This window comes from Ascidiella aspersa, chromosome 2, assembly GCF_963924565.1.
Source record: "Ascidiella aspersa chromosome 2, kaAscAspe10.2, whole genome shotgun sequence".
NCBI classification, from domain to species: Eukaryota; Metazoa; Chordata; class Ascidiacea; order Phlebobranchia; family Ascidiidae; genus Ascidiella; species Ascidiella aspersa.
Window position 1 is genome coordinate 39,519,769 of NC_139448.1, and position 14,926 is coordinate 39,534,694.

Consider the following 14,926-nt stretch of genomic DNA (forward strand, 5'->3'; position numbering starts at 1 on the left):
AAGGGTACAGACTTGAAATCTGTTGGGCTCTGCCCGCGTAGGTTCGAATCCTGCCGACAACGAATATTTATTATAATTTTTAAAGTGGCAAAAATACAATTTTTTTTTTATTTCATTTTGAAATAAGTTGTCGTGGCCGAGTGGTTAAGGCGACATACTAGAAATCTGTTGGGCTCTGCCCGCGTAGGTTCGAATCCTGCCGACAACGAATATTTATTTTAATTCTTAAAGTGACAAAAATACAATTTGTTTTTTTTTCTTATTGACATAAGTTGTCGTGGCCGAGTGGTTAAGGCGACAGACTTGAAATCTGTTGGGCTCTGCCCGCGTAGGTTCGAATCCTGCCGACAACGAATATTTATTTTAATTCTTAAAATGACAAAAATACAGTTTGACAATTTGTTTTTTTTTCTTATTGACATAAGTTGTCGTGGCCGAGTGGTTAAGGCGACAGACTTGAAATCTGTTGGGCTCTGCCCGCGTAGGTTCGAATCCTGCCGACAACGAATATTTATTTTAATTCTTAAAATGACAAAAATACGGTTTGACAATTTGTTTTTGTTTCTTTTTGACATAAGTTGTCGTGGCCGAGTGGTTAAGGCGACAGACTTGAAATCTGTTGGGCTCTGCCCGCGTAGGTTCGAATCCTGCCGACAACGAATATTTATTTTAATTCTTAAAGTGGCAAAAATACAATTTGTTTTTGTTTCTGTTTGACAAAAGTTTTCGTGGCCGAGTGGTTAAGGCGACAGACTTGAAATCTGTTGGGCTCTGCCCGCGCAGGTTCGAATCCTGCCGACAACGAATATTTATTTTAATTCTTAAAGTGACAAAAATACAATTTGTTTTTTTTTCTTATTGACATAAGTTGTCGTGGCCGAGTGGTTAAGGCGACAGACTTGAAATCTGTTGGGCTCTGCCCGCGTAGGTTCGAATCCTGCCGACAACGAATATTTATTTTAATTCTTAAAATGACAAAAATACAGTTTGACAATTTGTTTTTTTTTCTTATTGACATAAGTTGTCGTGGCCGAGTGGTTAAGGCGACAGACTTGAAATCTGTTGGGCTCTGCCCGCGTAGGTTCGAATCCTGCCGACAACGAATATTTATTTTAATTCTTAAAATGACAAAAATACGGTTTGACAATTTGTTTTTGTTTCTTTTTGACATAAGTTGTCGTGGCCGAGTGGTTAAGGCGACAGACTTGAAATCTGTTGGGCTCTGCCCGCGTAGGTTCGAATCCTGCCGACAACGAATATTTATTTTAATTCTTAAAATGACAAAAATACAGTTTGACAATTTGTTTTTGTTTCTTTTTGACATAAGTTGTCGTGGCCGAGTGGTTAAGGCGACAGACTTGAAATCTGTTGCGGTCTGCCCACGTAGGTTCGAATCCTGCCGACAACTAATATTTATTTTAATTCTTAGAGTGACAAAAATACAATTTGTTTTTGTTTCTTTTTGACAAAATTTGTCGTGGCCGAGTGGTTAAGGCGACAGACTTGAAATCTTTTGGGCTCTGCCCGCGTAGGTTCGAATCCTGCCGACAACGATTTGATTTTTATTTTTAAAGTGACAAAAATACAAATTGATTTTGTTCCATTTTCACATAAGTTGTCGTGGCCGAGTGGTTAAGGCGACAGACTTGAAATCTGTTGGGCTCTGCCCGCGTAGGTTCGAATCCTGCCGACAACGAATATTTATTTTAATTCTTAAAGTGGGAAAAATACATTTTTTTTTGTTTCTTTATAGTTGTCGTGGCCGAGTGGTTAGGGCGACAGACTAGAAATCTGTTGGGCTCTGCCCGCGTAGGTTCGAATCCTGCGGACAACGAATATTTATTTTAATTCTTAAAGTGGCAAAAATACAATTTTTTTTGTTTCATTTTGAAATAAGTTGTCGTGGCCGAGTGGTTAAGGCGACATACTAGAAATCTGTTGGGCTCTGCCCGCGTAGGTTCGAATCCTGCCGACAACGAATATTTATTTTAATTCTTAATGTGGAAAAAATACAATTTGTTTTTGTTTCTTTTTGACAAAAGTTGTCGTGGCCGAGTGGTTAAGGCGACAGACTTGAAATCTGTTGGGCTCTGCCCGCGTAGGTTCGAATCCTGCCGACAACGAATATTTATTTTAATTCTTAAAATGACAAAAATACAGTTTGACAATTTGTTTTCGTTTCTTTTTGAAATAAGTTGTCGTGGCCGAGTGGTTAAGGCGACAGACTTGAAATCTGTTGGGCTCTGCCCGCGTAGGTTCGAATCCTGCCGACAACGAATATTTATTTTAATTCTTAAAGTGGCAAAAATACAATTTTTTTTGTTTCATTTTGAAATAAGTTGTCGTGGCCGAGTTGTTAAGGCGACATACTAGAAATCTGTTGGGCTCTGCCCGCGTAGGTTAGAATCCTGCCGACAACGAATATTTATTTTAATTCTTAAAGTGACAAAAATACAATTTGTTTTTGTTTCCTATTGACATAAGTTGTCGTGGCCGAGTGGTTAAGGCGACAGACTTGAAATCTGTAGGCCTCTGCCCGCGTAGGTTCGAATCCTGCCGACAACGAAAATTTATTTTAATTCTTAAAGTGACAAAAATACAATTTGTTTTTGTTTCTTTTTGAGATAAGTTGTCGTGGCCGAGTGGTTAAGGCGACAGACTTGAAATCTGTTGGGCTCTGCCCGCGTAGGTTCGAATCATGCCGACAACGAATATTTATTTTAATTCTTAGAGTGACAAAAATACAATTGTTTTTTTTTTCTTATTGACATAAGTTGTCGTGGCCGAGTGGTTAAGGCGACAGACTTGAAATCTTTTGGGCTCTGCCCGCGTAGGTTCGAATCCTGCCGACAACGAAAATTTATTTTAATTCTTAAAGTGACAAAAATACAATTTGATTTTGTTTCTTTTTGACAAAAGTTGTCGTGGCCGAGTGGTTAAGGCGACAGACTTGAAATCTGTTGGGCTCTGCCCGCGTAGGTTCGAATCCTGCCGACAACGATTTGATTTTTATTTTTAAAGTGACAAAAATACAAATTGTTTTTGTTTCATTTTCACATAAGTTGTCGTGCCCGAGTGGTTAAGGCGACAGACTTGAAATCTGTTGGGCTCTGCCCGCGTAGGTTCGAATCCTGCCGACAACGAATATTTATTTTAATTCTTAAAGTGGCAAAAATACAATTTTTTTGGTTTATTTTGAAATAAGTTGTCGTGGCCGAGTGGTTAAGGCGACATACTAGAAATCTGTTGGGCTCTGCCCGCGTAGGTTCGAATCCTGTCGACAACGAATATTTATTTTAATTCTTAAAGTGGCAAAAATACAATTTGTTTTTGTTTCTGTTTGACAAAAGTTTTCGTGGCCGAGTGGTTAAGGCGACAGACTTGAAATCTGTTGGGCTCTGCCCGCGCAGGTTCGAATCCTGCCGACATCGAATATTTATTTTAATTCTTAAAGTGACAAAAATACAATTTGTTTTTGTTTCTGTTTGACAAAAGTTTTCGTGGCCGAGTGGTTAAGGCGACAGACTTGAAATCTGTTGGGCTCTGCCCGCGCAGGTTCGAATCCTGCCGACAACGAATATTTATTTTAATTCTTAAAGTGACAAAAATACAATTTGTTTTTTTTTCTTATTGACAAAAGTTGTCGTGGCCGAGTGGTTAAGGCGACAGACTTGAAATCTGTTGGGCTCTGCCCGCGTAGGTTCGAATCCTGCCGACAACGAATATTTATTTTAATTCTTAAAATGACAAAAATACAGTTTGACAATTTGTTTTCGTTTCTTTTTGAAATAAGTTGTCGTGGCCGAGTGGTTAAGGCGACAGACTTGAAATCTGTTGGGCTCTGCCCGCGTAGGTTCGAATCCTGCCGACAACGAATATTTATTTTAATTCTTAAAGTGGCAAAAATACAATTTTTTTTGTTTCATTTTGAAATAAGTTGTCGTGGCCGAGTGGTTAAGGCGACATACTAGAAATCTGTTGGGCTCTGCCCGCGTAGGTTCGAATCCTGCCGACAACGAATATTTATTTTAATTCTTAAAGTGACAAAAATACAATTTGTTTTTGTTTCCTATTGACATAAGTTGTCGTGGCCGAGTGGTTAAGGCGACAGACTTGAAATCTGTAGGCCTCTGCCCGCGTAGGTTCGAATCCTGCCGACAACGAAAATTTATTTTAATTCTTAAAGTGACAAAAATACAATTTGTTTTTGTTTCTTTTTGAGATAAGTTGTCGTGGCCGAGTGGTTAAGGCGACAGACTTGAAATCTGTTGGGCTCTGCCCGCGTAGGTTCGAATCATGCCGACAACGAATATTTATTTTAATTCTTAGAGTGACAAAAATACAATTGTTTTTTTTTCTTATTGACATAAGTTGTCGTGGCCGAGTGGTTAAGGCGACAGACTTGAAATCTTTTGGGCTCTGCCCGCGTAGGTTCGAATCCTGCCGACAACGAATATTTATTTTAATTCTTAAAATGACAAAAATACAGTTTGACAATTTGTTTTCGTTTCTTTTGACATAAGTTGTCGTGGCCGAGTGGTTAAGGCGACAGACTTGAAATATGTTGCGCTCTGCCTGCGTAGGTTCGAATCCTGCCGACAACGAATATTTATTTTAATTCTTAAAGTGACAAAAATACAATTTGTTTTTGTTTCTTTTTGACAAAAGTTGTCGTGGCCGAGTGGTTAAGGCGACAGACTTGAAATCTGTTGGGCTCTGCCCGCGTAGGTTCGAATCCTGCCGACAACGATTTGATTTTTATTTTTAAGTGACAAAAATACAAATTGTTTTTGTTTCATTTTCACATAAGTTGTCGTGGCCGAGTGGTTAAGGCGACAGACTTGAAATCTGTTGGGCTCTGCCCGCGTAGGTTCGAATCCTGCCGACAACGAATATTTATTTTAATTCTTAAAGTGGCAAAAATACAATTTTTTTGGTTTCATTTAGAAATAAGTTGTCGTGGCCGAGTGGTTAAGGCGACAGACTTGAAATCTGTTGGGCTCTGCCCGCGTAGGTTGGAATCCTGCCTACAACGAATATTTATTTTAATTCTTAAAGTGGCAAAAATACAATTTGTTTTTGTTTCATTTTGAAATAAGTTGTCGTGGCCGAGTGGTTAAGGCGACAGACTTGAAATCTGTTGGGCTCTGCCCGCGTAGGTTGGAATCCTGCCTACAACGAATATTTATTTTATTTCTTAAAGTGGCAAAAATACAATTTGTTTTTGTTTCATTTTGAAATAAGTTGTCGTGGCCGAGTGGTTAAGGCGACAGACTAGAAATCTGTTGGGCTCTGCCCGCGTAGGTTCGAATTCTGCCGACAACGAATATTTATTTTAATTCTTAAAGTGGCAAAAATACAATTTGTTTTTGTTTCTTTTTGACAAAAGTTGTCGTGGCCGAGTGGTTAAGGCGACAGACTTGAAATCTGTTGGGCTCTGCACGCGTAGGTTCGAATCCTGCCGACAACGAATATTTATTTTAATTCTTAAAATGACAAAAATACGGTTTGACAATTTGTTTTCGTTTCTTTTTGAAATAAGTTGTCGTGGCCGAGTGGTTAAAGCGACAGACTTGAAATCTGTTGGGCTCTGCCCGCGTAGGTTCGAATCCTGCCGACAACGAATATTTATTTTAATTCTTAAAGTGGCAAAAATACAATTTGTTTTCATTTCTTTTTGAAATAATTTGTCGTGGCCGAGTGGTTAAGGCGACAGACTAGAAATCTGTTGGGCTCTGCCCGCGTAGGTTCGAATTCTGCCGACAACGAATATTTATTTTAATTCTTAAAGTGGCAAAAATACAATTTGTTTTTGTTTCTTTTTGACAAAAGTTGTCGTGGCCGAGTGGTTAAGGCGACAGACTTGAAATCTGTTGGGCTCTGCCCGCGTAGGTTCGAATCCTGCCGACAACGAATATTTATTTTAATTCTTAAAGTGGCAAAAAAACAATTTGTTTTTGTTTCTTTTTGACAAAAGTTGTCGTGGCCGAGTGGTTAAGGCGACAGACTAGAAATCTGTTGGGCTCTGCCCGCGTAGGTTCGAATCCTGCCGACAACAAATATTTATTTTAATTCTTAAAGTGGCAAAAATACAATTTGTTTTTGTTTCTTTTTGACAAAAGTTGTCGTGGCCGAGTGGTTAAGGCGACAGACTTGAAATCTGTTGGGCTCTGCACGCGTAGGTTCGAATCCTGCCGACAACGAATATTTATTTTAATTCTTAAAATGACAAAAATACAGTTTGACAATTTGTTTTCGTTTCTTTTTCAAAATAAGTTGTCGTGGCCGAGTGGTTAAAGCGACAGACTTGAAATCTGTTGGGCTCTGCCCGCGTAGGTTCGAATCCTGCCGACAACGAATATTTTTTTTAATTCTTAAAGTGACAAAAATACAATTTGTTTTCATTTCTTTTTGAAATAAGTTGTCGTGGCCGAGTGGTTAAGGCGACAGACTTGAAATCTCTTGGGCTCTGCCCGCGTAGGTTCGAATCCTGCCGACAACGAATATTTATTTTAATTCTTAAAATGACAAAAATACAGTATGACAATTTGTTTTCGTCTCTTTTTGAAATAAGTTGTCGTGGCCGAGTGGTTAAGGCGACAGACTTGAAATCTGTTGGGCTCTGCCCGCCTAGGTTCGAATCCTGCCTACAACGAATATTTATTTTAATTCTTAAAGTGAAAAAAATACAATTTGTTTTCATTTCTTTTTGACATAAGTTGTCGTGGCCGAGTGGTTAAGGCGACAGACTTGAAATCTGTAGGCCTCTGCCCGCGTAGGTTCGAATCCTGCCGACAACGAATATTTATTTTAATTCTTAAAGTGACAAAAATACAATTTGGTTTTGTTTCCTATTAACATAAGTTGTCGTGGCCGAGTGGTTAAGGCGACAGACTTGAAATCTGTAGGCCTCTGCCCGCGTAGGTTCGAATCCTGCCGACAACGAAAATTTATTTTAATTCTTAAAGTGACAAAAATACAATTTGTTTTTGTTTCCTATTGACATAAGTTGTCGTGGCTGAGTGGTTAAGGCGACAGACTTGAAATCTGTAGGCCTCTGCCCGCGTAGGTTTGAATCCTGCCGACAACGAAAATTTATTTTAATTCTTAAAGTGACAAAAATACAATTTGTTTTTGTTTCTTATTGATATAAGTTGTCGTGGCCGAGTGGTTAAGGCGACAAACTAGAAATCTGTTGGGCTCTGCCCGCGTAGGTTCGAATCCTGCCGACAACGAATATTTATTTTAATTCTTAAAGTGATAAAAATACAATTTGTTTTTGTTTCTTTTTGAGATAAGTTGTCGTGGCCGAGTGGTTAAGGCGACAGACTTGAAATCTGTTGGGCTCTGCCCGCGTAGGTTCGAATCATGCCGACAACGAATATTTATTTTAATTCTTAGAGTGACAAAAATACAATTGTTTGTTTTTCTTATTGACATAAGTTGTCGTGGCCGAGTGGTTAAGGCGACAGACTTGAAATCTTTTGGGCTCTGCCCGCGTAGGTTCGAATCCTGCCGACAACGAATATTTATTTTAATTCTTAAAATGACAAAAATACAGTTTGACAATTTGTTTTCGTTTCTTTTTGACATAAGTTGTCGTGGCCGAGTGGTTAAGGCGACAGACTTGAAATATGTTGCGCTCTCCCTGCGTAGGTTCGAATCCTGCCGACAACGAATATTTATTTTAATTCTTAAAGTGACAAAAATACAATTTGTTTTTGTTTCTTTTTGACAAAAGTTGTCGTGGCCGAGTGGTTTAGGCGACAGACTTGAAATCTGTTGGGCTCTGCCCGCGTAGGTTCGAATCCTGCCGACAACGATTTGATTTTTATTTTTAAAGTGAAAAAATACAAATTGTTTTTGTTTCATTTTCACATAAGTTGTCGTGGCCGAGTGGTTAAGACGACAGACTTGAAATCTTTTGGGCTCTGCCCGCGTAGGTTCGAATCCTGCCGACAACGAATATTTATTTTAATTCTTGAAGTGGCAAAAATACAATTTTTTTGGTTTCATTTTGAAATAAGTTGTCGTGGCCGAATGGTTAAGGCGACAGACTTGAAATCTGTTGGTCTCTGCCCGCGTAGGTTCGAATCCTGCCTACAACGAATATTTATTTTAATTCTTAAAATGACAAAAATACAGTTTGACAATTTGTTTTCGTTTCTTTTTGAAATAAGTTGTCGTGGCCGAGTGGTTAAGGCGACAGACTTGAAATCTGTTGGGCTCTGCCCGCGTAGGTTCGAATCCTGCCGACAACGAATATTTATTTTAATTCTTAAAGTGGCAAAAATACATTTTTTTTGTTTCTTTATTGTTGTCGTGGCCGAGTGGTTAAGGCGACATACTAGAAATCTGTTGGGCTCTGCCCGCGTTGGTTCGAATCCTGCCGACAACGAATATTTATTTTAATTCTTAAAGTGACAAAAATACAATTTGTTTTTGTTTCTTATTGACATAAGTTGTCGTGGCCGAGTGGTTAAGGCGACAGACTGGAAATCTGTTGGGCTCTGCCCGCGTAGGTTCGAATCCTGCCGACAACGAATATTTATTTTAATTCTTAAAGTGACAAAAATACAATTTGTTTTTGTTTCTTTTTGACAAAAGTTGTCGTGGCCGAGTGGTTAAGGGGACAGACTTGAAATCTGTTGGGCTCTGCCCGCGTAGGTTCGAATCCTGCCGACAACGAATATTTATTTTAATTCTTAAAGTGACAAAAATACATTTTTTTTTGTTTCTTTATAGTTGTCGTGGCCGAGTGGTTAGGGCGACAGACTAGAAATCTGTTGGGCTCTGCCCGCGTAGGTTCGAATCCTGCCGACAACGAATATTTATTTTAATTCTTAAAGTGGCAAAAATACAATTTTTTTTTGTTTCATTTTGAAATAAGTTGTCGTGGCCGAGTGGTTAAGGCGACATACTAGAAATCTGTTGTGCTCTGCCCGCGTAGGTTCGAATCCTGCCGACAACGAATATTTATTTTAATTCTTAAAGTGGCAAAACTACAATTTGTTTTTATTTCTTTTTGACAAAAGTTGTCGTGGCCGAGTGGTTAAGGCGACAGACTTGAAATCTGTTGGGCTCTGCCCGCGTAGGTTCGAATCCTGCCAACAACGAATATTTATTTTAATTCTTAAAATGACAAAAATACAGTTTGACAATTTGTTTTCGTTTCTTTTTGAAATAAGTTGTCGTGGCCGAGTGGTTAAGGCGACATACTAGAAATCTGTTGGGCTCTGCCCGCGTAGGTTCGAATCCTGCCGACAACGAATATTTATTTTAATTCTTAAAGTGACAAAAATACAATTTGTTTTTGTTTTCTATTGACATAAGTTGTCGTGGCCGAGTGGTTAAGGCGACAGACTTGAAATCTGTTGGGCTCTGCCCGCGTAGGTTCGAATCATGCCGACAACGAATATTTATTTTAATTCTTAAAGTGGCAAAAATACAATTTGTTTTTATTTCTTTTTGACAAAAGTTGTCGTGGCCGAGTGGTTAAGGCGACAGACTTGAAATCTGTTGGGCTCTGCCCGCGTAGGTTCGAATCCTGCCAACAACGAATATTTATTTTAATTCTTAAAATGACAAAAATACAGTTTGACAATTTGTTTTCGTTTCTTTTTGAAATAAGTTGTCGTGGCCGAGTGGTTAAGGCGACATACTAGAAATCTGTTGGGCTCTGCCCGCGTAGGTTCGAATCCTGCCGACAACGAATATTTATTTTAATTCTTAAAGTGACAAAAATACAATTTGTTTTTGTTTCCTATTGACATAAGTTGTCGTGGCCGAGTGGTTAAGGCGACAGACTTGAAATCTGTTGGGCTCTGCCCGCGTAGGTTCGAATCCTGCCGACAACGAATATTTATTTTAATTCTTAAAGTGACAAAAATACAATTTGTTTTTGTTTCCTATTGACATAAGTTGTCGTGGCCGAGTGGTTAAGGCGACAGACTTGAAATCTGTTGGGCTCTGCCCGCGTAGGTTCGAATCCTGCCGACAACGAATATTTATTTTAATTCTTAAAATGACAAAAATACAGTTTGACAATTTGTTTTCGTTTCTTTTTGACATAAGTTGTCGTGGCCGAGTGGTTAAGGCGACATACTAGAAATCTGTTGTGCTCTGCCCGCGTAGGTTCGAATCCTGCCGACAACGAATATTTATTTTAATTCTTAAAGTGACAAAAATACAATTTGTTTTTGTTTCCTATTGACATAAGTTGTCGTGGCCGAGTGGTTAAGGCGACAGACTTGAAATCTGTTGGGCTCTGCCCGCGTAGGTTCGAATCCTGCCGACAACGAAAATTATTTTAATTCTTAAAGTGGCAAAAATACAATTTGTTTTTGTTTCCTATTGACATAAGTTGTCGTGGCCGAGTGGTTAAGGCGACAGACTTGAAATCTGTTGGGCTCTGCCCGCGTAGGTTCGAATCCTGCCGACAACGAATATTTATTTTAATTCTTAAAGTGACAAAAATACAATTTGTTTTTGTTTCCTATTGACATAAGTTGTCGTGGCCGAGTGGTTAAGGCGACAGACTTGAAATCTGTTGGGCTCTGCCCGCGTAGGTTCGAATCCTGCCGACAACGAATATTTATTTTAATTCTTAAAATGACAAAAATACAGTTTGACAATTTGTTTTCGTTTCTTTTTGACATAAGTTGTCGTGGCCGAGTGGTTAAGGCGACATACTAGAAATCTGTTGTGCTCTGCCCGCGTAGGTTCGAATCCTGCCGACAACGAATATTTATTTTAATTCTTAAAGTGACAAAAATACAATTTGTTTTTGTTTCCTATTGACATAAGTTGTCGTGGCCGAGTGGTTAAGGCGACAGACTTGAAATCTGTTGGGCTCTGCCCGCGTAGGTTCGAATCCTGCCGACAACGAAAATTATTTTAATTCTTAAAGTGGCAAAAATACAATTTGTTTTTGTTTCCTATTGACATAAGTTGTCGTGGCCGAGTGGTTAAGGCGACAGACTAGAAATCTGTTCGGCTCTGCCCGCGTAGGTTCGAATCCTGCCGACAACGAATATTTATTTTAATTCTTAAAGTGGCAAAAATACAATTTGTTTTTGTTTCTTTTTGACATAAGTTGTCGTGGCCGAGTGGTTAAGGCGACAGACTAGAAATCTGTTCGGCTCTGCCCGCGTAGGTTCGAATCCTGCCGACAACGAATATTTATTTTAATTCTTAGAGTGACAAAAATACAATTTGTTTTTTTTTCTTATTGATATAAGTTGTCGTGGCCGAGTGGTTTAGGCGACATTCTTGAAATCTGTTGGGCTCTGCCCGCGTAGGTTCGAATCCTGCCGACAACGAATATTTATTTTAATTCTTAAAGTGGCAAAAATACAATTTGTTTTTGTTTCTTTTTGACATAAGTTGTCGTGGCCGAGTGGTTAAGGCGACAAACTAGAAATATGTTGGGCTCTGCCCGCGTAGGTTCGAATCCTGCCGACAACGAATATTTATTTTAATTCTTAAAGTGGCAAAAATACAATTTGTTTTTGTTTCTTTTTGACATAAGTTGTCGTGGCCGAGTGGTTAAGGCGACAGACTAGAAATCTGTTGGGCTCTGCCCGTGTAGGTTCGAATCCTGCGGACAACGAATATATATTTTAATTCTTAGAGTGACAAAAATACAATTTGTTTTTTTTTCTTATTGACATAAGTTGTCGTGGCCGAGTGGTTAAGGCGACATACTTGAAATCTGTTGGGCTCTGCCCGCGTAGGTTCGAATCCTGCCGACAACGAATATTTATTTTAATTCTTAAAATGACAAAAATACAGTTTGACAATTTGTTTTCGTTTCTTTTTGACATAAGTTGTCGTGGCCGAGTGGTTAAGGCGACAGACTTGAAATCTATTGCGCTCTGCCCGCGTAGGTTCGAATCCTGCCGACAACGAATATTTATTTTAATTCTTAAAGTGACAAAAATACAATTTGTTTTTGTTTCTTTTTGACAAAAGTTGTCGTGGCCGAGTGGTTAAGGCGACAGACTTGAAATCTGTTGGGCTCTGCCCGCGTAGGTTCGAATCCTGCCGACAACGAATATTTATTATAATTCTTAAAGTGGCAAAAATACATTTTTTTTTGTTTCTTTATAACATAAGTTGTCGTGGCCGAGTGGTTAAGGCGACAGACTAGAAATCTGTTGGGCTCTGCCCGCGTAGGTTCGAATCCTGCCGACAACGAATATTTATTTTAATTCTTAAAGTGGCAAAAATACAATTTCTTTTGTTTCATTTTGAAATAACTTGTCGTGGCCGAGTGGTTAAGGCGACAGACTTGAAATCTGTTGGGCTCTGCCCGCGTAGGTTCGAATCCTGCCGACAACGAATATTTATTTTAATTCTTAAAGTGACAAAAATACAATTTGTTTTTTTTTCTCATTGACGTAAGTTGTCGTGGCCGAGTGGTTAAGGCGACAGACTTGAAATCTGTTGGGCTCTGCCCGCGTAGGTTCGAATCCTGCCGACAACGAATATTTATTTTAATTCTTAAAGTGGCAAAAATACATTTTTTTTTGTTTCTTTATAGTTGTCGTGGCCGAGTGGTTAAGGCGACATACTAGAAATCTGTTGGGCTCTGCCCGCGTAGGTTCGAATCCTGCCGACAACGAATATTTATTTTAATTCTTAAAGTGACAAAAATACAATTTGTTTTTGTTTCTAATTGACATAAGTTGTCGTGGCCGAGTGGTTAAGGCGACAGACTGGAAATCTGTTGGGCTCTGCCCGCGTAGGTTCGAATCCTGCCTACAACGAATATTTATTTTAATTCTTAAAGTGACAAAAATACAATTTGTTTTTGTTTGTTTTTGACAAAAGTTGTCGTGGCCGAGTGGTTAAGGGTACAGACTTGAAATCTGTTGGGCTCTGCCCGCGTAGGTTCGAATCCTGCCGACAACGAATATTTATTATAATTCTTAAAGTGGCAAAAATACAATTTTTTTTTTATTTCATTTTGAAAAAGTTGTCGTGGCCGAGTGGTTAAGGCGACATACTAGAAATCTGTTGGGCTCTGCCCGCGTAGGTTCGAATCCTGTCGACAACGAATATTTATTTTAATTCTTAAAGTGGCAAAAATACAATTTGTTTTTGTTTCTGTTTGACAAAAGTTTTCGTGGCCGTGTGGTTAAGGCGACAGACTTGAAATCTGTTGGGCTCTGCCCGCGCAGGTTCGAATCCTGCCGACAACGAATATTTATTTTAATTCTTAAAGTGACAAAAATACAATTTGTTTTTGTTTCTTTTTGACATAAGTTGTCGTGGCCGAGTGGTTAAGGCGACAGACTAGAAATCTGTTGGGCTCTGCCCGCGTAGGTTCGAATCATGCCGACAACGAATATTTATTTTAATTCTTAAAGTGAAAAAATACAATTTGTTTTTTTTTCTTATTGACATAAGTTGTCGTGGCCGAGTGGTTAAGGCGACAGACTTGAAATCTGTTGCGGTCTGCCCGCGTAGGTTCGAATCCTGCCGACAACGAATATTTATTTTAATTCTTAAAATGACAAAAATACAGTTTGACAATTTGTTTTTGTTTCTTTTTGACATAAGTTGTCGTGGCCGAGTGGTTAAGGCGACAGACTTGAAATCTGTTGGGCTCTGCCCGCGTAGGTTCGAATCATGCCGACAACGAATATTTATTTTAATTCTTAAAATGACAAAATACGGTTTGACAATTTGTTTTTGTTTCTTTTTGACATAAGTTGTCGTGGCCGAGTGGTTAAGGCGACAGACTTGAAATCTGTTGGGCTCTGCCCGCGTAGGTTCGAATCCTGCCGACAACGAATATTTATTTTAATTCTTAAAATGACAAAAATACAGTTTGACAATTTGTTTTTGTTTCTTTTTGACATAAGTTGTCGTGGCCGAGTGGTTAAGGCGACAGACTTGAAATCTGTTGCGGTCTGCCCGCGTAGGTTCGAATCCTGCCGACAACGAATATTTATTTTAATTCTTAGAGTGACAAAAATACAATTTGTTTTTGTTTCTTTTTGACAAAAGTTGTCGTGGCCGAGTGGTTAAGGCGACAGACTTGAAATCTTTTGGGCTCTGCCCGCGTAGGTTCGAATCCTGCCGACAACGATTTGATTTTTATTTTTAAAGTGACAAAAATACAAATTGTTTTTGTTTCATTTTCACATAAGTTGTCGTGGCCGAGTGGTTAAGGCGACAGACTTGAAATCTGTTGGGCTCTGCCCGCGTAGGTTCGAATCCTGCCGACAACGAATATTTATTTTAATTCTTAAAGTGGGAAAAATACATTTTTTTTTGTTTCTTTATAGTTGTCGTGGCCGAGTGGTTAGGGCAACAGACTAGAAATCTGTTGGGCTCTGCCCGCGTAGGTTCGAATCCTGCCGACAACGAATATTTATTTTAATTCTTAAAGTGGCAAAAATACAATTTTTTTTGTTTCATTTTGAAATAAGTTGTCGTGGCCGAGTGGTTAAGGCGACATACTAGAAATCTGTTGGGCTCTGCCCGCGTAGGTTCGAATCCTGCCGACAACGAATATTTATTTTAATTCTTAAAGTGGCAAAAATACAATTTGTTTTTGTTTCTTTTTGACAAAAGTTGTCGTGGCCGAGTGGTTAAGGCGACAGACTTGAAATCTGTTGGGCTCTGCCCGCGTAGGTTCGAATCCTGCCGACAACGAATATTTATTTTAATTCTTAAAATGACAAAAATACAGTTTGACAATTGGTTTTTGTTTCATTTTGAAATAAGTTGTCGTGGCCGAGTGGTTAAGGCGACATACTAGAAATCTGTTGGGCTCTGCCCGCGTAGGTTCGAATCCTGCCGACAACGAATATTTATTTTAATTCTTAAAGTGACAAAAATACAATTTGTTTTTGTTTCCTATTGACATAAGTTGTCGTGGCCGAGTGGTTAAGGCGACAGACTTGAAATCTGT

General features: G+C 38.9%; 76 non-coding genes across 76 annotated transcripts; all 76 read left to right on the forward strand.

The window, feature by feature from the left end:
• The first annotated feature begins 126 nt into the window (after window positions 1-126).
• Window positions 127-208, forward strand: Trnas-aga (transfer RNA serine (anticodon AGA)). The gene has a single exon. It is a non-coding gene; the product is annotated as a tRNA-Ser (tRNA).
• A 63-nt stretch (window positions 209-271) lies between these two features.
• Trnas-uga (transfer RNA serine (anticodon UGA)) lies at window positions 272-353 on the forward strand. The gene has a single exon. It is a non-coding gene; the product is annotated as a tRNA-Ser (tRNA).
• A 71-nt stretch (window positions 354-424) lies between these two features.
• Window positions 425-506, forward strand: Trnas-uga (transfer RNA serine (anticodon UGA)). Its single transcript has one exon. It is a non-coding gene; the product is annotated as a tRNA-Ser (tRNA).
• A 71-nt stretch (window positions 507-577) lies between these two features.
• On the forward strand, window positions 578-659 carry Trnas-uga (transfer RNA serine (anticodon UGA)). The gene has a single exon. It is a non-coding gene; the product is annotated as a tRNA-Ser (tRNA).
• Window positions 660-722: 63 nt separating this feature from the next.
• Trnas-uga (transfer RNA serine (anticodon UGA)) lies at window positions 723-804 on the forward strand. The gene has a single exon. It is a non-coding gene; the product is annotated as a tRNA-Ser (tRNA).
• A 63-nt stretch (window positions 805-867) lies between these two features.
• On the forward strand, window positions 868-949 carry Trnas-uga (transfer RNA serine (anticodon UGA)). Its single transcript has one exon. It is a non-coding gene; the product is annotated as a tRNA-Ser (tRNA).
• Window positions 950-1,020: 71 nt separating this feature from the next.
• Window positions 1,021-1,102, forward strand: Trnas-uga (transfer RNA serine (anticodon UGA)). Its single transcript has one exon. It is a non-coding gene; the product is annotated as a tRNA-Ser (tRNA).
• Window positions 1,103-1,173: 71 nt separating this feature from the next.
• Trnas-uga (transfer RNA serine (anticodon UGA)) lies at window positions 1,174-1,255 on the forward strand. The gene has a single exon. It is a non-coding gene; the product is annotated as a tRNA-Ser (tRNA).
• Window positions 1,256-1,614: 359 nt separating this feature from the next.
• Trnas-uga (transfer RNA serine (anticodon UGA)) lies at window positions 1,615-1,696 on the forward strand. Its single transcript has one exon. It is a non-coding gene; the product is annotated as a tRNA-Ser (tRNA).
• Window positions 1,697-1,896: 200 nt separating this feature from the next.
• Trnas-aga (transfer RNA serine (anticodon AGA)) lies at window positions 1,897-1,978 on the forward strand. The gene has a single exon. It is a non-coding gene; the product is annotated as a tRNA-Ser (tRNA).
• A 63-nt stretch (window positions 1,979-2,041) lies between these two features.
• On the forward strand, window positions 2,042-2,123 carry Trnas-uga (transfer RNA serine (anticodon UGA)). The gene has a single exon. It is a non-coding gene; the product is annotated as a tRNA-Ser (tRNA).
• A 71-nt stretch (window positions 2,124-2,194) lies between these two features.
• Window positions 2,195-2,276, forward strand: Trnas-uga (transfer RNA serine (anticodon UGA)). Its single transcript has one exon. It is a non-coding gene; the product is annotated as a tRNA-Ser (tRNA).
• A 207-nt stretch (window positions 2,277-2,483) lies between these two features.
• On the forward strand, window positions 2,484-2,565 carry Trnas-uga (transfer RNA serine (anticodon UGA)). The gene has a single exon. It is a non-coding gene; the product is annotated as a tRNA-Ser (tRNA).
• A 63-nt stretch (window positions 2,566-2,628) lies between these two features.
• On the forward strand, window positions 2,629-2,710 carry Trnas-uga (transfer RNA serine (anticodon UGA)). The gene has a single exon. It is a non-coding gene; the product is annotated as a tRNA-Ser (tRNA).
• A 63-nt stretch (window positions 2,711-2,773) lies between these two features.
• Window positions 2,774-2,855, forward strand: Trnas-uga (transfer RNA serine (anticodon UGA)). The gene has a single exon. It is a non-coding gene; the product is annotated as a tRNA-Ser (tRNA).
• A 63-nt stretch (window positions 2,856-2,918) lies between these two features.
• Window positions 2,919-3,000, forward strand: Trnas-uga (transfer RNA serine (anticodon UGA)). The gene has a single exon. It is a non-coding gene; the product is annotated as a tRNA-Ser (tRNA).
• Window positions 3,001-3,061: 61 nt separating this feature from the next.
• Trnas-uga (transfer RNA serine (anticodon UGA)) lies at window positions 3,062-3,143 on the forward strand. Its single transcript has one exon. It is a non-coding gene; the product is annotated as a tRNA-Ser (tRNA).
• A 351-nt stretch (window positions 3,144-3,494) lies between these two features.
• Window positions 3,495-3,576, forward strand: Trnas-uga (transfer RNA serine (anticodon UGA)). The gene has a single exon. It is a non-coding gene; the product is annotated as a tRNA-Ser (tRNA).
• A 63-nt stretch (window positions 3,577-3,639) lies between these two features.
• Trnas-uga (transfer RNA serine (anticodon UGA)) lies at window positions 3,640-3,721 on the forward strand. The gene has a single exon. It is a non-coding gene; the product is annotated as a tRNA-Ser (tRNA).
• A 71-nt stretch (window positions 3,722-3,792) lies between these two features.
• On the forward strand, window positions 3,793-3,874 carry Trnas-uga (transfer RNA serine (anticodon UGA)). The gene has a single exon. It is a non-coding gene; the product is annotated as a tRNA-Ser (tRNA).
• A 62-nt stretch (window positions 3,875-3,936) lies between these two features.
• Trnas-aga (transfer RNA serine (anticodon AGA)) lies at window positions 3,937-4,018 on the forward strand. Its single transcript has one exon. It is a non-coding gene; the product is annotated as a tRNA-Ser (tRNA).
• A 63-nt stretch (window positions 4,019-4,081) lies between these two features.
• On the forward strand, window positions 4,082-4,163 carry Trnas-uga (transfer RNA serine (anticodon UGA)). Its single transcript has one exon. It is a non-coding gene; the product is annotated as a tRNA-Ser (tRNA).
• A 63-nt stretch (window positions 4,164-4,226) lies between these two features.
• Trnas-uga (transfer RNA serine (anticodon UGA)) lies at window positions 4,227-4,308 on the forward strand. The gene has a single exon. It is a non-coding gene; the product is annotated as a tRNA-Ser (tRNA).
• Window positions 4,309-4,370: 62 nt separating this feature from the next.
• Window positions 4,371-4,452, forward strand: Trnas-uga (transfer RNA serine (anticodon UGA)). The gene has a single exon. It is a non-coding gene; the product is annotated as a tRNA-Ser (tRNA).
• A 215-nt stretch (window positions 4,453-4,667) lies between these two features.
• Trnas-uga (transfer RNA serine (anticodon UGA)) lies at window positions 4,668-4,749 on the forward strand. The gene has a single exon. It is a non-coding gene; the product is annotated as a tRNA-Ser (tRNA).
• A 60-nt stretch (window positions 4,750-4,809) lies between these two features.
• On the forward strand, window positions 4,810-4,891 carry Trnas-uga (transfer RNA serine (anticodon UGA)). Its single transcript has one exon. It is a non-coding gene; the product is annotated as a tRNA-Ser (tRNA).
• Window positions 4,892-5,243: 352 nt separating this feature from the next.
• Trnas-aga (transfer RNA serine (anticodon AGA)) lies at window positions 5,244-5,325 on the forward strand. The gene has a single exon. It is a non-coding gene; the product is annotated as a tRNA-Ser (tRNA).
• Window positions 5,326-5,388: 63 nt separating this feature from the next.
• On the forward strand, window positions 5,389-5,470 carry Trnas-uga (transfer RNA serine (anticodon UGA)). Its single transcript has one exon. It is a non-coding gene; the product is annotated as a tRNA-Ser (tRNA).
• Window positions 5,471-5,541: 71 nt separating this feature from the next.
• Trnas-uga (transfer RNA serine (anticodon UGA)) lies at window positions 5,542-5,623 on the forward strand. Its single transcript has one exon. It is a non-coding gene; the product is annotated as a tRNA-Ser (tRNA).
• A 208-nt stretch (window positions 5,624-5,831) lies between these two features.
• Window positions 5,832-5,913, forward strand: Trnas-uga (transfer RNA serine (anticodon UGA)). Its single transcript has one exon. It is a non-coding gene; the product is annotated as a tRNA-Ser (tRNA).
• Window positions 5,914-5,976: 63 nt separating this feature from the next.
• Trnas-aga (transfer RNA serine (anticodon AGA)) lies at window positions 5,977-6,058 on the forward strand. The gene has a single exon. It is a non-coding gene; the product is annotated as a tRNA-Ser (tRNA).
• Window positions 6,059-6,121: 63 nt separating this feature from the next.
• Trnas-uga (transfer RNA serine (anticodon UGA)) lies at window positions 6,122-6,203 on the forward strand. Its single transcript has one exon. It is a non-coding gene; the product is annotated as a tRNA-Ser (tRNA).
• A 72-nt stretch (window positions 6,204-6,275) lies between these two features.
• On the forward strand, window positions 6,276-6,357 carry Trnas-uga (transfer RNA serine (anticodon UGA)). The gene has a single exon. It is a non-coding gene; the product is annotated as a tRNA-Ser (tRNA).
• A 63-nt stretch (window positions 6,358-6,420) lies between these two features.
• On the forward strand, window positions 6,421-6,502 carry Trnas-uga (transfer RNA serine (anticodon UGA)). Its single transcript has one exon. It is a non-coding gene; the product is annotated as a tRNA-Ser (tRNA).
• Window positions 6,503-6,718: 216 nt separating this feature from the next.
• Trnas-uga (transfer RNA serine (anticodon UGA)) lies at window positions 6,719-6,800 on the forward strand. The gene has a single exon. It is a non-coding gene; the product is annotated as a tRNA-Ser (tRNA).
• A 63-nt stretch (window positions 6,801-6,863) lies between these two features.
• Trnas-uga (transfer RNA serine (anticodon UGA)) lies at window positions 6,864-6,945 on the forward strand. Its single transcript has one exon. It is a non-coding gene; the product is annotated as a tRNA-Ser (tRNA).
• A 208-nt stretch (window positions 6,946-7,153) lies between these two features.
• Trnas-aga (transfer RNA serine (anticodon AGA)) lies at window positions 7,154-7,235 on the forward strand. The gene has a single exon. It is a non-coding gene; the product is annotated as a tRNA-Ser (tRNA).
• A 63-nt stretch (window positions 7,236-7,298) lies between these two features.
• On the forward strand, window positions 7,299-7,380 carry Trnas-uga (transfer RNA serine (anticodon UGA)). The gene has a single exon. It is a non-coding gene; the product is annotated as a tRNA-Ser (tRNA).
• A 62-nt stretch (window positions 7,381-7,442) lies between these two features.
• Trnas-uga (transfer RNA serine (anticodon UGA)) lies at window positions 7,443-7,524 on the forward strand. The gene has a single exon. It is a non-coding gene; the product is annotated as a tRNA-Ser (tRNA).
• A 216-nt stretch (window positions 7,525-7,740) lies between these two features.
• Trnas-uga (transfer RNA serine (anticodon UGA)) lies at window positions 7,741-7,822 on the forward strand. Its single transcript has one exon. It is a non-coding gene; the product is annotated as a tRNA-Ser (tRNA).
• A 357-nt stretch (window positions 7,823-8,179) lies between these two features.
• On the forward strand, window positions 8,180-8,261 carry Trnas-uga (transfer RNA serine (anticodon UGA)). Its single transcript has one exon. It is a non-coding gene; the product is annotated as a tRNA-Ser (tRNA).
• A 200-nt stretch (window positions 8,262-8,461) lies between these two features.
• Trnas-gga (transfer RNA serine (anticodon GGA)) lies at window positions 8,462-8,543 on the forward strand. The gene has a single exon. It is a non-coding gene; the product is annotated as a tRNA-Ser (tRNA).
• A 63-nt stretch (window positions 8,544-8,606) lies between these two features.
• Trnas-uga (transfer RNA serine (anticodon UGA)) lies at window positions 8,607-8,688 on the forward strand. The gene has a single exon. It is a non-coding gene; the product is annotated as a tRNA-Ser (tRNA).
• Window positions 8,689-8,744: 56 nt separating this feature from the next.
• On the forward strand, window positions 8,745-8,826 carry Trnas-aga (transfer RNA serine (anticodon AGA)). The gene has a single exon. It is a non-coding gene; the product is annotated as a tRNA-Ser (tRNA).
• A 208-nt stretch (window positions 8,827-9,034) lies between these two features.
• Trnas-uga (transfer RNA serine (anticodon UGA)) lies at window positions 9,035-9,116 on the forward strand. Its single transcript has one exon. It is a non-coding gene; the product is annotated as a tRNA-Ser (tRNA).
• Window positions 9,117-9,187: 71 nt separating this feature from the next.
• Window positions 9,188-9,269, forward strand: Trnas-aga (transfer RNA serine (anticodon AGA)). Its single transcript has one exon. It is a non-coding gene; the product is annotated as a tRNA-Ser (tRNA).
• Window positions 9,270-9,332: 63 nt separating this feature from the next.
• On the forward strand, window positions 9,333-9,414 carry Trnas-uga (transfer RNA serine (anticodon UGA)). Its single transcript has one exon. It is a non-coding gene; the product is annotated as a tRNA-Ser (tRNA).
• A 63-nt stretch (window positions 9,415-9,477) lies between these two features.
• Trnas-uga (transfer RNA serine (anticodon UGA)) lies at window positions 9,478-9,559 on the forward strand. Its single transcript has one exon. It is a non-coding gene; the product is annotated as a tRNA-Ser (tRNA).
• A 71-nt stretch (window positions 9,560-9,630) lies between these two features.
• On the forward strand, window positions 9,631-9,712 carry Trnas-aga (transfer RNA serine (anticodon AGA)). The gene has a single exon. It is a non-coding gene; the product is annotated as a tRNA-Ser (tRNA).
• A 63-nt stretch (window positions 9,713-9,775) lies between these two features.
• On the forward strand, window positions 9,776-9,857 carry Trnas-uga (transfer RNA serine (anticodon UGA)). The gene has a single exon. It is a non-coding gene; the product is annotated as a tRNA-Ser (tRNA).
• Window positions 9,858-9,920: 63 nt separating this feature from the next.
• On the forward strand, window positions 9,921-10,002 carry Trnas-uga (transfer RNA serine (anticodon UGA)). Its single transcript has one exon. It is a non-coding gene; the product is annotated as a tRNA-Ser (tRNA).
• A 216-nt stretch (window positions 10,003-10,218) lies between these two features.
• On the forward strand, window positions 10,219-10,300 carry Trnas-uga (transfer RNA serine (anticodon UGA)). Its single transcript has one exon. It is a non-coding gene; the product is annotated as a tRNA-Ser (tRNA).
• A 62-nt stretch (window positions 10,301-10,362) lies between these two features.
• Trnas-uga (transfer RNA serine (anticodon UGA)) lies at window positions 10,363-10,444 on the forward strand. Its single transcript has one exon. It is a non-coding gene; the product is annotated as a tRNA-Ser (tRNA).
• Window positions 10,445-10,507: 63 nt separating this feature from the next.
• Window positions 10,508-10,589, forward strand: Trnas-uga (transfer RNA serine (anticodon UGA)). Its single transcript has one exon. It is a non-coding gene; the product is annotated as a tRNA-Ser (tRNA).
• A 216-nt stretch (window positions 10,590-10,805) lies between these two features.
• Trnas-uga (transfer RNA serine (anticodon UGA)) lies at window positions 10,806-10,887 on the forward strand. The gene has a single exon. It is a non-coding gene; the product is annotated as a tRNA-Ser (tRNA).
• A 62-nt stretch (window positions 10,888-10,949) lies between these two features.
• Trnas-aga (transfer RNA serine (anticodon AGA)) lies at window positions 10,950-11,031 on the forward strand. The gene has a single exon. It is a non-coding gene; the product is annotated as a tRNA-Ser (tRNA).
• A 63-nt stretch (window positions 11,032-11,094) lies between these two features.
• Trnas-aga (transfer RNA serine (anticodon AGA)) lies at window positions 11,095-11,176 on the forward strand. The gene has a single exon. It is a non-coding gene; the product is annotated as a tRNA-Ser (tRNA).
• A 353-nt stretch (window positions 11,177-11,529) lies between these two features.
• Window positions 11,530-11,611, forward strand: Trnas-aga (transfer RNA serine (anticodon AGA)). The gene has a single exon. It is a non-coding gene; the product is annotated as a tRNA-Ser (tRNA).
• A 63-nt stretch (window positions 11,612-11,674) lies between these two features.
• On the forward strand, window positions 11,675-11,756 carry Trnas-uga (transfer RNA serine (anticodon UGA)). Its single transcript has one exon. It is a non-coding gene; the product is annotated as a tRNA-Ser (tRNA).
• A 216-nt stretch (window positions 11,757-11,972) lies between these two features.
• Window positions 11,973-12,054, forward strand: Trnas-uga (transfer RNA serine (anticodon UGA)). Its single transcript has one exon. It is a non-coding gene; the product is annotated as a tRNA-Ser (tRNA).
• Window positions 12,055-12,116: 62 nt separating this feature from the next.
• Window positions 12,117-12,198, forward strand: Trnas-aga (transfer RNA serine (anticodon AGA)). Its single transcript has one exon. It is a non-coding gene; the product is annotated as a tRNA-Ser (tRNA).
• A 62-nt stretch (window positions 12,199-12,260) lies between these two features.
• Trnas-uga (transfer RNA serine (anticodon UGA)) lies at window positions 12,261-12,342 on the forward strand. Its single transcript has one exon. It is a non-coding gene; the product is annotated as a tRNA-Ser (tRNA).
• A 63-nt stretch (window positions 12,343-12,405) lies between these two features.
• Window positions 12,406-12,487, forward strand: Trnas-uga (transfer RNA serine (anticodon UGA)). The gene has a single exon. It is a non-coding gene; the product is annotated as a tRNA-Ser (tRNA).
• A 56-nt stretch (window positions 12,488-12,543) lies between these two features.
• On the forward strand, window positions 12,544-12,625 carry Trnas-aga (transfer RNA serine (anticodon AGA)). Its single transcript has one exon. It is a non-coding gene; the product is annotated as a tRNA-Ser (tRNA).
• Window positions 12,626-12,688: 63 nt separating this feature from the next.
• On the forward strand, window positions 12,689-12,770 carry Trnas-gga (transfer RNA serine (anticodon GGA)). Its single transcript has one exon. It is a non-coding gene; the product is annotated as a tRNA-Ser (tRNA).
• A 498-nt stretch (window positions 12,771-13,268) lies between these two features.
• On the forward strand, window positions 13,269-13,350 carry Trnas-aga (transfer RNA serine (anticodon AGA)). The gene has a single exon. It is a non-coding gene; the product is annotated as a tRNA-Ser (tRNA).
• A 62-nt stretch (window positions 13,351-13,412) lies between these two features.
• Window positions 13,413-13,494, forward strand: Trnas-uga (transfer RNA serine (anticodon UGA)). The gene has a single exon. It is a non-coding gene; the product is annotated as a tRNA-Ser (tRNA).
• Window positions 13,495-13,565: 71 nt separating this feature from the next.
• Trnas-uga (transfer RNA serine (anticodon UGA)) lies at window positions 13,566-13,647 on the forward strand. Its single transcript has one exon. It is a non-coding gene; the product is annotated as a tRNA-Ser (tRNA).
• Window positions 13,648-13,717: 70 nt separating this feature from the next.
• Trnas-uga (transfer RNA serine (anticodon UGA)) lies at window positions 13,718-13,799 on the forward strand. The gene has a single exon. It is a non-coding gene; the product is annotated as a tRNA-Ser (tRNA).
• Window positions 13,800-13,870: 71 nt separating this feature from the next.
• Window positions 13,871-13,952, forward strand: Trnas-uga (transfer RNA serine (anticodon UGA)). Its single transcript has one exon. It is a non-coding gene; the product is annotated as a tRNA-Ser (tRNA).
• A 63-nt stretch (window positions 13,953-14,015) lies between these two features.
• On the forward strand, window positions 14,016-14,097 carry Trnas-uga (transfer RNA serine (anticodon UGA)). Its single transcript has one exon. It is a non-coding gene; the product is annotated as a tRNA-Ser (tRNA).
• A 61-nt stretch (window positions 14,098-14,158) lies between these two features.
• Trnas-uga (transfer RNA serine (anticodon UGA)) lies at window positions 14,159-14,240 on the forward strand. The gene has a single exon. It is a non-coding gene; the product is annotated as a tRNA-Ser (tRNA).
• A 56-nt stretch (window positions 14,241-14,296) lies between these two features.
• Trnas-aga (transfer RNA serine (anticodon AGA)) lies at window positions 14,297-14,378 on the forward strand. The gene has a single exon. It is a non-coding gene; the product is annotated as a tRNA-Ser (tRNA).
• A 62-nt stretch (window positions 14,379-14,440) lies between these two features.
• Window positions 14,441-14,522, forward strand: Trnas-aga (transfer RNA serine (anticodon AGA)). The gene has a single exon. It is a non-coding gene; the product is annotated as a tRNA-Ser (tRNA).
• Window positions 14,523-14,585: 63 nt separating this feature from the next.
• Window positions 14,586-14,667, forward strand: Trnas-uga (transfer RNA serine (anticodon UGA)). Its single transcript has one exon. It is a non-coding gene; the product is annotated as a tRNA-Ser (tRNA).
• A 71-nt stretch (window positions 14,668-14,738) lies between these two features.
• Trnas-aga (transfer RNA serine (anticodon AGA)) lies at window positions 14,739-14,820 on the forward strand. The gene has a single exon. It is a non-coding gene; the product is annotated as a tRNA-Ser (tRNA).
• Window positions 14,821-14,926: the final 106 nt, after the last annotated feature.